The sequence below is a fragment of the Symphalangus syndactylus genome, chromosome 16 (genome assembly GCF_028878055.3).
Source record: "Symphalangus syndactylus isolate Jambi chromosome 16, NHGRI_mSymSyn1-v2.1_pri, whole genome shotgun sequence".
Taxonomy (NCBI): domain Eukaryota; kingdom Metazoa; phylum Chordata; class Mammalia; order Primates; family Hylobatidae; genus Symphalangus; species Symphalangus syndactylus.
The window spans coordinates 6,458,320-6,473,011 of NC_072438.2; positions in this window are offsets into that span (position 1 = coordinate 6,458,320).

The following is a 14,692-nucleotide window of genomic DNA, read 5'->3' on the forward strand; positions in this document are numbered from 1 at the left end:
ACTTGCATTTTCTACAAAAAGATTGTTTCATAACTGCTCAATCAAAAATATGGTTTAGCTCTGTTAACTGAATTTACAGATCAGAAATAAGTTTCACAGAATGCATCTGTGTAGTTTTTATTTGAAGATATTCTTTTTCCCAATGTAGGCCTCTTAGCGCTTAGAATGTCCAATTGCAGTTTCTACAGAAAGAGTGTTTCAGAACGGCTCAATCAAAATTAAGGTTCAACGATGTTAGTTGAATGCACAGAACAGAAAGAAGTTTAACAGAATGCTACTCTGTAGTTTATATTTGAATATATTCCTTTTTCCAATATTACCCTCTTAGCGCTCCGAATGTCCACTTGCATTTTCTACAGAAAGAGTGTTCGGAACTGCGCAATCAAAAGTATGGTTTAACTCTGTTAGCTGAATGCACATATCAGAAATAAGTTTCACACAATGCTTCTGTGTAGTTTTTATTTGAAGATATTTTTTTTCCCAATATAGGCCTCTTAGCGCTCAGAATGTCCAATTGCAGTTTCTACAGAAAGAGTGTTTCAGAACGGCAAAAATCAAAAGTAAGGTTCAACTCTGTTAGTTGAAAGCACAGAACAGAAAGAAGTTTCATACAATGCTTCTGTGTAGTTTATATTTGAACATATTCTTTTTTCCACTATTACCCACTTAGCGCTACGAATGTCCAGTTGCATTTTCTACAGACAGAGTGTTTCAAAACTGCTCAATCAAAAGTATGGTTTAAATCTGTTAGCTGAATGCTCAGATCAGAAAGAAGTTTCACAGAATGCTTCTGTGTAATTTATATTTGAATATATTCCTTTTTCCACTACTACCCTCTTAGCGCTCCAAATGTCCAGTTGCATTTTCTACAGAAAGAGTGTTCAGATCTGCTCTATCAAAAGTATGGTTTAACTCTGTTAGCTGAATGCACAGATCAGAAAGAAGTTTCACAGAATGATTCTGTGTAGTTTATAGTTGAAGACATTCCTTTTTCCACTATTACCCTCTTAGCGCTCCGAATCTCCACTTGCATTTTCTACAGAAAGAGTGTTTCAGAACGGCTCAATCAAAACTAAGGTTCAACTCTTTTAGTTGAATGAACAGAACAGAAAGAAGTTTCACAGAATGCTTCTGTGTAGTTTTTATTTGTAGATATTCTTTTTCCCAATATAGGCCTCTTAGCGCTCAGAATGTCCAATTGCAGTTTCTACAGAAAGAGTGTTTCAGAACGGCTCAATCAAAAGTAAGGTTCAACCCTGGTAGTTGAATGCACAGAACAGAAAGAAGTTTCACAGAATGCTTCTGTGTAGTTTATATTTGAATATATTCCTTTTTCCACTATTACCCTCTTAGCGCTCCGAATGTCAACTTGCATTTTCTACATCAAGAGTGTTCTGAACTGCGCAATCAAAAGTATGGTTTAACTCTGTTAGCTGAATGCACATATCAGAAATAAGTTTCAAACAATGCTTCTGTGTAGTTTTTATTTGAAGATATTATTTTTCCCAATATAGGCCTCTTAGCGCTCAGAATGTACAATTGCAGTTTCTACAGAAAGAGTGTTTCAGAACGGCTCAATCAAATGTAAGGTTTAACTTTCTTAGTTGAATGCACAGAACAGAAAGAAGTTTCACAGAATGCTTCTGTGTAGTATTTAGTTGAAGATACTACTTTTTGGACTATTACCCACTTAGCGCTCCGAATATGCACTGGCAGTTTCTACACAAAGTGTGTTTCAGAACTGCTCCTTCAAAAGTAAGGCTCAACTCTGTTAGTTGAATGCGGAGAACAGAAAGGGGTTTCAGAGAATGCTTCTGTGTAGTTTTTAATTGGAGATATTACTTTTTCCTCTATTACAATCTTAGCGCTCCGAATGTCCACTTGCATTTTCTACAAAAAGAGTGTTTCATAACTGCTCAATCAAAAATATGTTTTAGCTCTTAATTGAATTTACAGATCAGAAATAAGTTTCACAGAATGCATCTGTGTAGTTTTTATTTGAAGATATTCTTTTTCCCAATGTAGGCCTCTTAGCGCTTAGAATGTCCAATTGCAGTTTCTACAGAAAGAGTGTTTCACAACGGCTCAGTCAAAAGTAAGGTTCAACGCTGTTAGTTGAATGCACAGAACAGAAAGAAGTTTCACAGAATGCTACTGTGTAGTTTATATTTGAATATATTCCTTTTTCCACTATTACCCTCTTAGCGCTCCGAATGTCAACTTGCATTTTCTACAGAAAGAGTGTTCTGAACTGCGCAATCAAAAGTATGGTTTAACTCTGTTAGCTGAATGCACGTATCAGAAATAAGTTTCAAACAATGCTTCTGGGTAATTTTTATTTGAAGATATTATTTTTCCCAATATAGGCCTCTTAGCGCTCAGAATGTCCAATTGCAGTTTCTACAGAAAGAGTTTTTCAGAACGGCTGAATCAAATGTAAGGTTCAACTCTCTTAGTTGAATGCACAGAACAGAAAGAAGTTTCACTGAATGCTTCTGTGTAGTATTTAGTTGAAGATACTCCTTTTTGGACTATTACACACTTAGCGCTCCGAATATCCACTGACAGTTTCTACACAAAGAGTGTTTCAGAACTGCTCCTTCAAAAGTAAGGCTCAACTCTGTTAGTTGAATGCGGAGAACAGAAAGGGGTTTCAGAGAATGCTTCTGTGTAGTTTTTAATTGGAGATATCCCTTTTTCCTCTATTACAATCTTAGTGCTCCGAATGTCCACTTGCATTTTCTACAAAAAGATTGTTTCATAACTGCTCAATCAAAAATATGGTTTAGCTCTGTTAACTGAATTTACAGATCAGAAATAAGTTTCACAGAGTGCATCTGTGTAGTTTTTATTTGAAGATATTCTTTTTCCCAATGTAGGCCTCTTAGCGCTTAGAATGTCCAATTGCAGTTTCTACAGAAAGAGTGTTTCAGAACGGCTCAATCAAAATTAAGGTTCAACGATGTTAGTTGAATGCACAGAACAGAAAGAAGTTTAACAGAATGCTACTCTGTAGTTTATATTTGAATATATTCCTTTTTCCAATATTACCCTCTTAGCGCTCCGAATGTCCACTTGCATTTTCTACAGAAAGAGTGTTCGGAACTGCGCAATCAAAAGTATGGTTTAACTCTGTTAGCTGAATGCACATATCAGAAATAAGTTTCACACAATGCTTCTGTGTAGTTTTTATTTGAAGATATTTTTTTTCCCAATATAGGCCTCTTAGCGCTCAGAATGTCCAATTGCAGTTTCTACAGAAAGAGTGTTTCAGAACGGCAAAAATCAAAAGTAAGGTTCAACTCTGTTAGTTGAAAGCACAGAACAGAAAGAAGTTTCATACAATGCTTCTGTGTAGTTTATATTTGAACATATTCTTTTTTCCACTATTACCCACTTAGCGCTACGAATGTCCAGTTGCATTTTCTACAGACAGAGTGTTTCAAAACTGCTCAATCAAAAGTATGGTTTAACTCTGTTAGCTGAATGCTCAGATCACAAAGAAGTTTCACAGAACGCTTCTTTGTAGTTTATATTTGAATATATTCTTTTTCCACTACTACCCTCTTAGCGCTCCAAATGTCCAGTTGCATTTTCTACAGAAAGAGTTTTCAGATCTGCTCAATCAAAAGTATGGCTTAACTCTGTTAGCTGAATGCACAGATCAGAAATAAGTATCACAGAATGCTTCTGTGTAGTTTTTATTTGTAGATATTCTTTTTCCCAATATAGGCCTCTTAGCGCTCAGAATGTCCAATTGCAGTTTCTACAGAAAGAGTGTTTCAGAACGGCTCAATCAAAACTAAGGTACAACTCTTTTAGTTGAATGAACAGAACAGAAAGAAGTTTCACAGAATGCTTCTGTGTACTTTTTATTTGTAGATATTCATTTTCCCAATATAGGCCTCTTAGCGCTCAGAATGTCCAATTGCAATTTCTACAGAAAGAGTGTTTCAGAACGGCTCAATCATAAGTAAGGTTCAACCCTGGAAATTGAATGCATAGAACAGAAAGAAGTTTCACAGAATGCTTCTGTGTAGTTTATATTTGAATATATTGCTTTTTCCACTATTACCCTCTTAGCGCTCCGAATGTCCACTTGCATTTTCTACAGAAAGAGTGTTCTGAACTGCGCAATCAAAAGTATGGTTTAACTCTGTTAGCTGAATGCACATATCAGAAATAAGTTTCAAACAATGCTTCTGTGTAGTTTTTATTTGAAGATATTATTTTTCCCAATATAGGCCTCTTAGCGCTCAGAATGTCCAATTGCAGTTTCTACAGAAAGAGTGTTTCAGAACGGCTCAATCAAATGTAAGGTTCAACTCTCTTAGTTGAATGCACAGAACAGAAAGAAGTTTCACAGAGTGCTTCTGTGTAGTATTTAGTTGAAAATACTCCTTTTTGGACTATTACCCACTTAGCGTTCCGAATATCCACTGGCAGTTTCTACACAAAGAGAGTTTCAGAACTGCACCTTCAAAAGTAAGGCTCAACTCTGTTAGTTGAATGCGGAGAACAGAAAGGGGTTGCAGAGAATGCTTCTGTGTAGTTTTTAATTGGAGATATTCCTTTTTCCTCTATTAAAATCTTAGCGCTCCCAATGTCCACTTGCATTTTCTACAAAAAGAGTGCTTCATAACTGCTCAATGAAAAATATGGTTTAGCTCTTTTAACTGAATTTACAGATCAGAAATAAGTTTCACAGAATGCATCTGTGTAGTTTTTATTTGAAGATATTCTTTTTCTCAATGTAGACCTCTTAGCCCTTAGAATGTAAAATTGCAGTTTCTACAGAAAGAGTGTTTCAGAACGGCTCAATCAAAAGTAAGGTTCAACTCTGTTAGTTGAATGCACAGAACAGAAAGAAGTTTCACAGAATGCTACTGTGTAGTTTATATTTGAATATATTCCTTTTTCCACTATTACCCTCTTAGCGCTCCGAATGTCCACTTGCATTTTCTACAGAAAGAGTGTTCGGAACTGCGCAATCAAAAGTATGGTTTAACTCTGTTAGGTGAATGCACATATCAGAAATAAGTCTCACACAATGCTTCTGTGTAGTTTTTATTTAAAGATACTATTTTTCCCAATATAGGCCTCTTAGCGCTCAGAATGTCCAATTGCATTTTCTACAGAAAGAGTGTTTCAGAACGGCTCAATGAAAAGTAAGGTTCAACTCAGTTAGTTGAATGCACAGAACAGAAAGAAGTTTCATACAATCCTTCTGTGTAGTTTATATTTGAACATATTCTTTTTTCCACTATTACCCACTTAGCGCTACGAATGTCCAGTTGCATTTTCTACAGACAGAGTGTTTCAAAACTGCTCAATCAAAAGTATGGTTTAACTCTGTTAGCTGAATGCTCAGATCAGAAAGAAGTTTCACAGAATGCTTCTGTGTAGTTTATATTTGAATATATTCCTTTTCCACTACTACCCTCTTAGCGCTCCAAATATCCAGTTGCATTTTCTACAGAAAGTGTGTTCAGATCTGCTCAATCAAAAGTATGGTTTAACTCTGTTAGCTGAATGCACAGATCAGAAAGAAGTTTCACCGAATGATTCTGTGTAGTTTATATTTGAAGACATTCCTTTTTCCACTATTACCCTCTTAGCGCTCCGGATCTCCACTTGCATTTTCTACAGAAAGAGTGTTTCAGAACGGCTCAATCAAAACTAAGGTTCAAATCTTTTAGTTGAATGAACAGAACAGAAAGAAGTTTCACAGAATGCTTCTGTGTAGTTTTTATTTGTAGATATTCTCTTTCTCAATATAGGCCTCTTAGCGCTCAGAATGTCCAATTTCAGTTTCTACAGAAAGAGTGTTTCAGAACGGCTCAATCAAAACTAAGGTTCAACTCTTTTAGTTCAATGAACAGAACAGAAAGTAGTTTCACAGAATGCTACTGTGTAGTTTATATTTGAATATATTCCTTTTTCCTCTCTTACCCTCATAGCGCTCCGAATGTCCACTTGCATTTTCCACAGAAAGAGTGTTCTGAACTGCGCAATCAAAAGAATGGTTTCACTCTGTTAGCTGAATGCACATATCAGAAATAAGTTTCAAACAATGCTTCTGTGTAGTTTTTATTTGAAGATATTATTTTTCCCAATATAGGCCTCTTAGCACTCAGAATGTCCAATTCCAGTTTCTACAGAAATAGTGTTTCAGAACGGCTCAATCAAATGTAAGGTTCAACTCTCTTAGTTGAATGCACAGAACAGAAAGAAGTTTCACAGAATGCTTCTGTGTAGTATTTAGTTGAAGATACTCCTTTTTGGACTATTACCCACTTAGCGCTCCGAATATCCACTGGCAGTTTCTACACAAAGAGTGTTTCAGAACTGCTCCTTCGAAAGTAAGTCTCAACTCTCTTAGTTGAATGCGGAGAACAGAAAGGGGTTTCAGAGAATGCTTCTGTGTAGTTTTTAATTGGAGATATTCCTTTTTCCTCTATTACAATCTTAGCGCTCCGAATGTCCACTTGCATTTTCTACAAAAAGTGTGTTTCATAACTGCTCAATCAAAAATATGGTTTTGCTCTGTTATCTGAATTTACAGATCAGAAATAAGTTTCACAGAATGCATCTGTGTAGTTTTTATTTGAAGATATTATTTTTCCCAATATAGGCCTCTTAGCGCTTAGAATGTCCAATTGCAGTTTCTACAGAAAGAGTGTTTCAGAACGGCTCAATCAAAAGTAAGGTTCAACTCTTTTAGTTGAATGCACAGAACAGAAAGAAGTTTCATACAATGCTTCTGTGTAGTTTATAGTTGAACATATTCTTTTTTCCAATATTACCCACTTAGCGCTACGAATGACCAGTTGCATTTTCTACAGACAGAGTGTTTCAATACTGCTCAATCAAAAGTATGGTTTAACTCTGTTAGCTGAATGCTCAGAACAGAAAGAAGTTTCTTAGAATGCTTCTGTGTAGTTTATATTTGAATATATTCCTTTTTCCACTACTACCCTCTTAGCGCTCCAAATGTCCAGTTGCATTTTCTACAGAAAGAGTGTTCAGATCTGCTGAATCAAAAGTATGATTTAACTCTGTTAGCTCAATGCACAGATCAGAAAGAAGTTTCACAGAATCATTCTGTGCAGTTTATATTCGAAGACATTCCATTTTCCACTATTACCCTCTTAGCGCTCCGAATCTCCACTTGCATTTTCTACAGAAAGAGTGTTTCAGAACGGCACAATCAAATCTAAGGTTCAAATCTGTTAGTTGAATGCACAGAACAGAATGTATTTTCACAGATTGCTTCTGTGTAGTTTGTATTTGCAGATATTCCTTTTTCCACTGTTACCCTCTTAGAGCTCAGATTGTCCACTTGCATTTTCTACAGAAAGTGTGTTCAGAACTGCTCTATCAAAAGTATGATTTAACTCTGTTAGGTGAATGCACAGATCAGAAATAAGTTTCACAGAATTCTTCTGTGTAGTTTATATATGAAGATATTCCATTTTCCACTATTACCCACTTGGCTCTCTGAATGTCCAGTTGCATTTTCTACAGAAAGAGTGTTTCAGAACTGCTCAATCAAAGGTATGGTTTAGCTGTGTTAGCTGAATGCACAGATCAGAAAGATGTTTCACAGAATGCTGCTGTGTAGTGTTTACATGGAGATATTCTTTTTACCAATATAGGCCTCTTAGCGCACAGAATGTCCAATTGCAGTTTCTACAGAAAGAGTGTTTCAGAAAGGCTCAATCAAAAGTAAGGTTCAACTCTGTTAGTTGAATGAACAGAACAGAAAGAAGTTTCAGAGAATGATTCTGTGTAGTTTATATTTGAAGATATTCCTTTTTCCACTATTACCTTCTAAGCGCTCCGAATGTCCCCTTGCATTTTCTACAGAAAGAGTGTTTCCGAACTGCTCAATCAAAAGTATGGTTTAACTATGATAGCTGAATGCACAGATCAGTACGAAGTTTCACAGAATGTTTCTGTGTAGTTTTCATTTGAAGATAGTCCTTTCTCATATATAGGCCTCTTAGCGCTCCGAATATCCAATTGCAGTTTCTACAGAAAGAGTGTTTCAGAACGGCTCAATGAAAAGTAGGGTTCAACTCTTTTAGTTGAATTCACAGAACAGAAAGAAGTTTCACAGAATGCTTCTGTGTAGTATTTATTTGAAGGTATTCCTTTTTCCACTATTATCCTCTTAGCGCTCCAAATGTCCAGTTGCATTTTCTACAGAAGGAGTGTTCAGAACTGCTCAAACATAAGTGTGGTTTAACCCTGTTAGGTGAATGCACAGATCAGAAAGAAGTTTCACAGAATTCTTCTGCGTAGTTTATATTTGAAGATATTCAATTTTTCACTATTACCCACTTAGCGCTCTGAATCTCCAGTTGCACTATCTACAGAAAGATTGTTTCAGAACTGCTCAATCAAAAGAATGGTTTAACTCTGTTCGCTGAATGCACAGAACAGAAAGAAGTTTCACAGAATGCTGCGGTGTAATGTTTATATGAAGATATTCTTTTTACCAATATAGGCCTCTTAGCGCTCAGAATGTCCAATTGCAGATTCTACAGAATGAGTGTTTCAGAAGGCTCAATCAAAAGTAAGGTTCAACTCTGTTTGTTGAATGCACAGAACAGAAAGAAGTTTCACAGAATGCTTCTGTGTAGTTTATATTTGAATGTATTCCTTTTTCCACTATTACCATCTTAGCGCTCCGAATGTCCACTTGCATTTTCTACAGAAAGAGGGTTTCAGAACGGTTCCATCAAAAGTAAGGTTCAACTCTGTTACTTGAATGCACAGAACAGCAAGAAGTTTCACAGAATGCTTCTGTGTAGTTTATATTTGAATATATTCCTTTTTCCAGTATTACCCTCTTAGTGCTCCGAATGTCCACTTGCATTTTCTACAGAAGGAGTGTTCAGAATGGCTCAATCAAAAGTATGGTTTTACTCTGTTATTTGAATGCACATATCAGAAATAAGTTTCACAGAATCCTTCCGTGTAGTATTTTGTTGAAGATATTCCTTTTTCGACTATTATCCTCTTAGCTCTCCGAATGTCCAATTTCAGTTTCTACACAAAGAGTGTTTCAGAACTGCTCCTTCAAAAGTAGGGCTCAACTCTGTTAGTTGAATGCAGAGAACAGAAAGGAGTTACACAGAATGCCTCTGTGTAGTTTATATTTGAATATATTCCCTTTTTCAGTATTACCCTCTTAGCGCTCCGAATGTCCACTTGCATTTTCTACAGAAAGAGTGTTCAGAACTGCTCTATCAAAAGTATGGTTTAACTCTGTTAGCTTAATGCACAGATCAGAAAGAAGTTTCACAGAATCATTCTGTGCAGTTTATATTTGAAGACATTCCATTTTCCACTATTACCCTCTTAGCGCTCCGAATCTCCACTTGCATTTTCTACAGAAAGAGTGTTTCAGAATGGCACAATCAAATCTAAGGTTCAAATCTGTTAGTTGAATGCACAGAACAGAATGTAGTTTCACACATTGCTTCTGTGTAGTTTGTATTTGAAGATATTCCTTTTTCCACTGTTACCCTCTTAGAGCTCAGAATGTCCACTTGCATTTTCTACAGAAAGTGTGTTCAGAACTGCTCTATCAAAAGTATGATTTAACTCTGTTAGGTGAATGCACAGATCAGAAATAAGTTTCACAGAATTCTTCTGTGTAGTTTATATATGAAGATATTCCATTTTCCACTATTACCCACTTAGCTCTCTGAATGTCCAGTTGCATTTTCTACAGAAAGAGTGTTTCAGAACTGCTCAATCAAAAGTATGGTTTAGCTGTGTTAGCTGAATGCACAGATCAGAAAGATGTTTCACAGAATGCTGCTGTGTAGTGTTTACATGGAGATATTCTTTTTACCAATATAGGCCTCTTAGCGCACAGAATGTCCAATTGCAGTTTCTACAGAAAGAGTGTTTCAGAAAGGCTCAATCAAAAGTAAGGTTCAACTCTGTTAGTTGAATGAACAGAACAGAAAGAAGTTTCAGAGAATGATTCTGTGTAGTTTATATTTGAAGATATTCCTTTTTCCACTATTACCTTCTAAGCGCTCCGAATGTCCCCTTGCATTTTCTACAGAAAGAGTGTTTCCGAACTGCTCAATCAAAAGTATGGTTTAACTCTGATAGCTGAATGCACAGATCAGTACGAAGTTTCACAGAATGTTTCTGTGTAGTTTTCATTTGAAGATAGTCCTTTCTCATATATAGGCCTCTTAGCGCTCCGAATATCCAATTGCAGTTTCTACAGAAAGAGTGTTTCAGAACGGCTCAATGAAAAGTAGGGTTCAACTCTTTTAGTTGAATTCACAGAACAGAAAGAAGTTTCACAGAATGCTTCTGTGTAGTATTTATTTGAAGGTATTCCTTTTTCCACTATTAACCTCTTAGCGCTCCAAATGTCCAGTTGCATTTTCTACAGAAGGAGTGTTCAGAACTGCTCAAACATAAGTGTGGTTTAACCCTGTTAGGTGAATGCACAGATCAGGAAGAAGTTTCACAGAATTCTTCTGCGTAGTTTATATTTGAAGATATTCCATTTTTCACTATTACCCACTTAGCGCTCTGAATCTCCAGTTGCATTATCTACAGAAAGATTGTTTCAGAACTGCTCAATCAAAAGAATGGTTTAACTCTGTTAGCTGAATGCACAGAACAGAAAGAAGTTTCACAGAATGCTGCGGTGTAATGTTTATATGAAGATATTCTTTTTACCAATATAGGCCTCTTAGCGCTCAGAATATCCAATTGCAGTTTCTACAGAAAGGGTGTTTCAGAAAAGCTCAATCAAAAGTAATGTTCAACTATGTTAGTTGAATGCACAGAACAAAAAGAAGTTTCACAGAATGCTTCTGTGTAGTTTATATTTGAATATATTGCTTTTTCCAATACTACCCTCTTAGCGCTCCAAATGTCCAGTTGCATTTTCTACAGAAAGAGTGTTCAGAACTGCTCAATCAAATGTATGATTTAACTCTCTTAGCTGAATGCACAGATTAGAAAGAAGTTGCACAGAATGCTTCTGTGTAGTTTTTATTTGAAGATATTCTTTTTCCCAATATAGGCCTCTAGCGCTCAGATTGTCCAATTGCAGTTTCTACACAAAGAGTGTTTCAGAACTGCTCCTTCAAATGTAGGGCTCAACTCTGTTATTTGAATGCACAGAACAGAAAGTAGTTTCACAGAATGCTTCTCTGTAATTCATATTTGACGATATTACTTTTTCCACTATTACCCACTTAGAGCTCCGAATGTCCACTTGCATTTTCTACAGAAAGAGTGTTCAGAACTGCTCAATCAAAAGTATGGTTTAACTCTGTTAGTTGAATGCACAGATCAGAAAGAAGTTTCACAGAATTCTTCTGTGTAGTTTTTATTTGAAGATATTCCTTTTTCCAATATAGGTCTCTTAGCGCTCAGAATGTCCAATTGCAGTATCTGCAGAAAGAGAGTTTCAGAACTGCTCAATCAAATGTAAGGTTCAATACTGTTAGTTGAATGCACGGAACAGAAAGAAGTTTCAGAGAATGCTTCTCTGTAGTTTGTATTTGAAGATATTCCTTTTTTCACTATTACCCTCTTAGCGCTCCGAATCACCACTTGCATTTTCTACAGAAAGAGTGTTTCAGAACGGCTCAATCATAAGTAAGGTTCAACCCTTTTAGTTGAATGAACAGAACAGAAAGAAGTTTCAGAGAATGCTTCTGTGTAGTATTTAGTTATAGATATTCCTTTTTCAACTATTACCCTGTTAGCGTTCCGAAAGTCCACTGGCAGTTTCTACACAATGAGTGTTTCAGAACAGCTCCTTCAAAGTAAGGCTCAAATCTGTTAGTTGAATGCAGAGAACAGAAAAGAGTTTCAGAGAATGCTTCCGTGTAGTTTTAATTTGGGGATATTCCTTTTTCCACTAATACAATCTTAGCGCTCCGAATGTCCACTTGCATTTTCTACAGAAAGAGTGTCTCATAAATTCTCAATCAAAAGTATCGTTTAACTCTGTTAGCTGAATGCACAGATCAGAAATAAGTTTCACAGAATGCTTCTGACTAGATTTTATTTGGAGATATTCTTTTTCCCAATATAGGCCACTTAGAGCTCAGAATGTCCAATTGCAGATTCTACAGAATGAGTGTTTCAGAAGTCTCAATCAAAAGTAAGGTTCAACTCTGTTAGTTGAATGCACAGAACAGAAAGAAGTTTCACAGAATGCTTCTGTGTAGTTTATATTTGAATGTATTCCTTTTTCCACTATTACCATCTTAGCGCTCCGAATGTCCACTTGCATTTTCTACAGAAAGAGGGTTTCAGAACGGTTCCATCAAAAGTAAGGTTCAACTCTGTTACTTGAATGCACAGAACAGCAAGAAGTTTCACAGAATGCTTCTGTGTAGTTTATATTTGAATATATTCCTTTTTCCAGTATTACCCTCTTAGTGCTCCGAATGTCCACTTGTATTTTCTACAGAAGGAGTGTTCAGAATGGCTCAACCAAAAGTATGGTTTTACTCTGTTATTTGAATGCACATATCAGAAATAGGTTTCACAGAATCCTTCCGTGTAGTATTTTGTTGAAGATATTCCTTTTTCGACTATTATCCTCTTAGCTCTCCGAATGTCCAATTTCAGTTTCTACACAAAGAGTGTTTCAGAACTGCTCCTTCAAAAGTAGGGCTCAACTCTGTTAGTTGAATGCAGAGAACAGAAAGGAGTTACACAGAATGCCTCTGTGTAGTTTATATTTGAATATATTCCCTTTTTCAGTATTACCCTCTTAGCGCTCCGAATGTCCACTTGCATTTTCTACAGAAAGAGTGTTCAGAACTGCTCAATCAAAAGTATGGTTTAACTCTGTTAGCTGAATGCACAGATCAGAAAGAATTTTCACAGAATGCTTCTGTGTACTTTTTATTTGAAGATATTCCTTTCTCCAATATAGGAGTCTTAGCGCTCAGTATGTCCAATTGCAGTATCTACAGAAAGAGTGTTTCTGAACTGCTCAATCAAATGTAAGGTTCAACTCTGTTAGTTGAATGAACGGAACAGAAAGAAGTTTCATAGAATGCTTCTGTGTAGTTTATATTTGAAGATGTTCCTTTTTCCACTATTACCTTCTAAGCGCTCCGAATGTCCACTTGCATTTTCTACAGAAAGAGTGTTTCCGAACTGCTCAATCAAAAGTATGGTTTAATTCTGTTAGCTGAATGCACAGATCAGTACGAAGTTTCACGGAATGCTTCTGTGTAGTTTTTATTTGAAGATAGTCCTTTTTCCAATATAGGCCTCTTAGCGCTCCGAATATCCAATTGCAGTTTCTACAGAAAGAGTGTTTCAGAAAGGCTCAATCAAAAGTAGGGTTCAACTCTTTTAGTTGAATGCACAGAACAGAAAGTAGTTTCACAGAATGCTTCTGTGTAGTATTTATTTGAATATATTCCTTTTTCCACTATTACCCTCTTAGCGCTCCGAATGTCCACTTGCAGTTTCTACAGAAAGAGTGTTTCAGGACTGCTCCTTCAAAAATAAGGCTCAACCATGTTAGTTGAAAGCAGAGAACAGAAACAAGTTTCAGAGAATGCCTCTGTGTAGTTTTTATTGGAAGATATTCCTTTTTCCACAATTACCATCTTAGCGCACCGAATGACCACTTGCATTTTCTACAGAAAGAGTGTTTCAGAACTGCTAAATCAAAAGTATCGTTTAACTCTGTTAGCTGAATGCACAGATAAGAAAGAAGTTTCACAGAATGCATCTGTTTAGTTTTTATTTTAAGATATTCTTTATCCCAATATAGGCATCATAGCGCTCAGTATGTTAAATTGCAGTTTCTACAGAAAGAGTGTTTCAGAACGGCTCAATCAAAAGTAAGGTTCAACTCTGTTAGTTGAATGCACAGAACAAAAAGAAGTTTCACAGAATGCTTCTCAGTAGTTTATATTTGAATATATTCCTTTTTCCACTATTACCCTCTTAGCGCTCCGAATGTCCACTTGCATTTTCTACATAAAGAGTGTTCAGAACGGCTCAATCTAAAATATGGTTTTACTCTGTTAGTTAAATGCACATATCAGAAATAAGTTTCAGAGAAGACTTCTGTGTAGCATTTAGTTGAAGATATTCCTTTTTTGAATATTAACCTCTTAGCGCTCCGAATGTCCACTGGCAGTTTCTACACAAAGAGTTTTTCAGAACTGCTCCTTCAAAAGTAATGCTCAACACTGTAAGTTGAATGCAGAGAACAGAAAGAAGTTTCACAGAATGCTTCTGTGTAGTTTATATTTGAATATATTCCTTTTTTCAGTATTACCCTCTTAGCGCTCCGAATGTCCACCTGCATTTTCTACAAAAAGAGTGTTCAGAACTGCTCAATCAAAAGTATGGTTTATCTCTGTTAGCTGAATGCACATATCAGTACGAAGTTTCACAGAATGCTTCTGTGTAGTTTTTATTTGAAGATAGTCCTTTTTCAAATATAGGCCTCTTAGCGCTCCGAATATCCAATTGCAGTTTCTACAGAAAGAGTGTTTCAGAACGGCAAAATGAAAAGTAGGGTTCAACACTTTTAGTTGAATTCACAGAACAGAAAGTAGTTTCACAGATTGCTTCTGTGTAGTATTTATTTGAAGGTATTCCTTTTTCCACTAATACCCTAGTAGCGCTCGGAATGTCCACTTGCAGTTTCTAC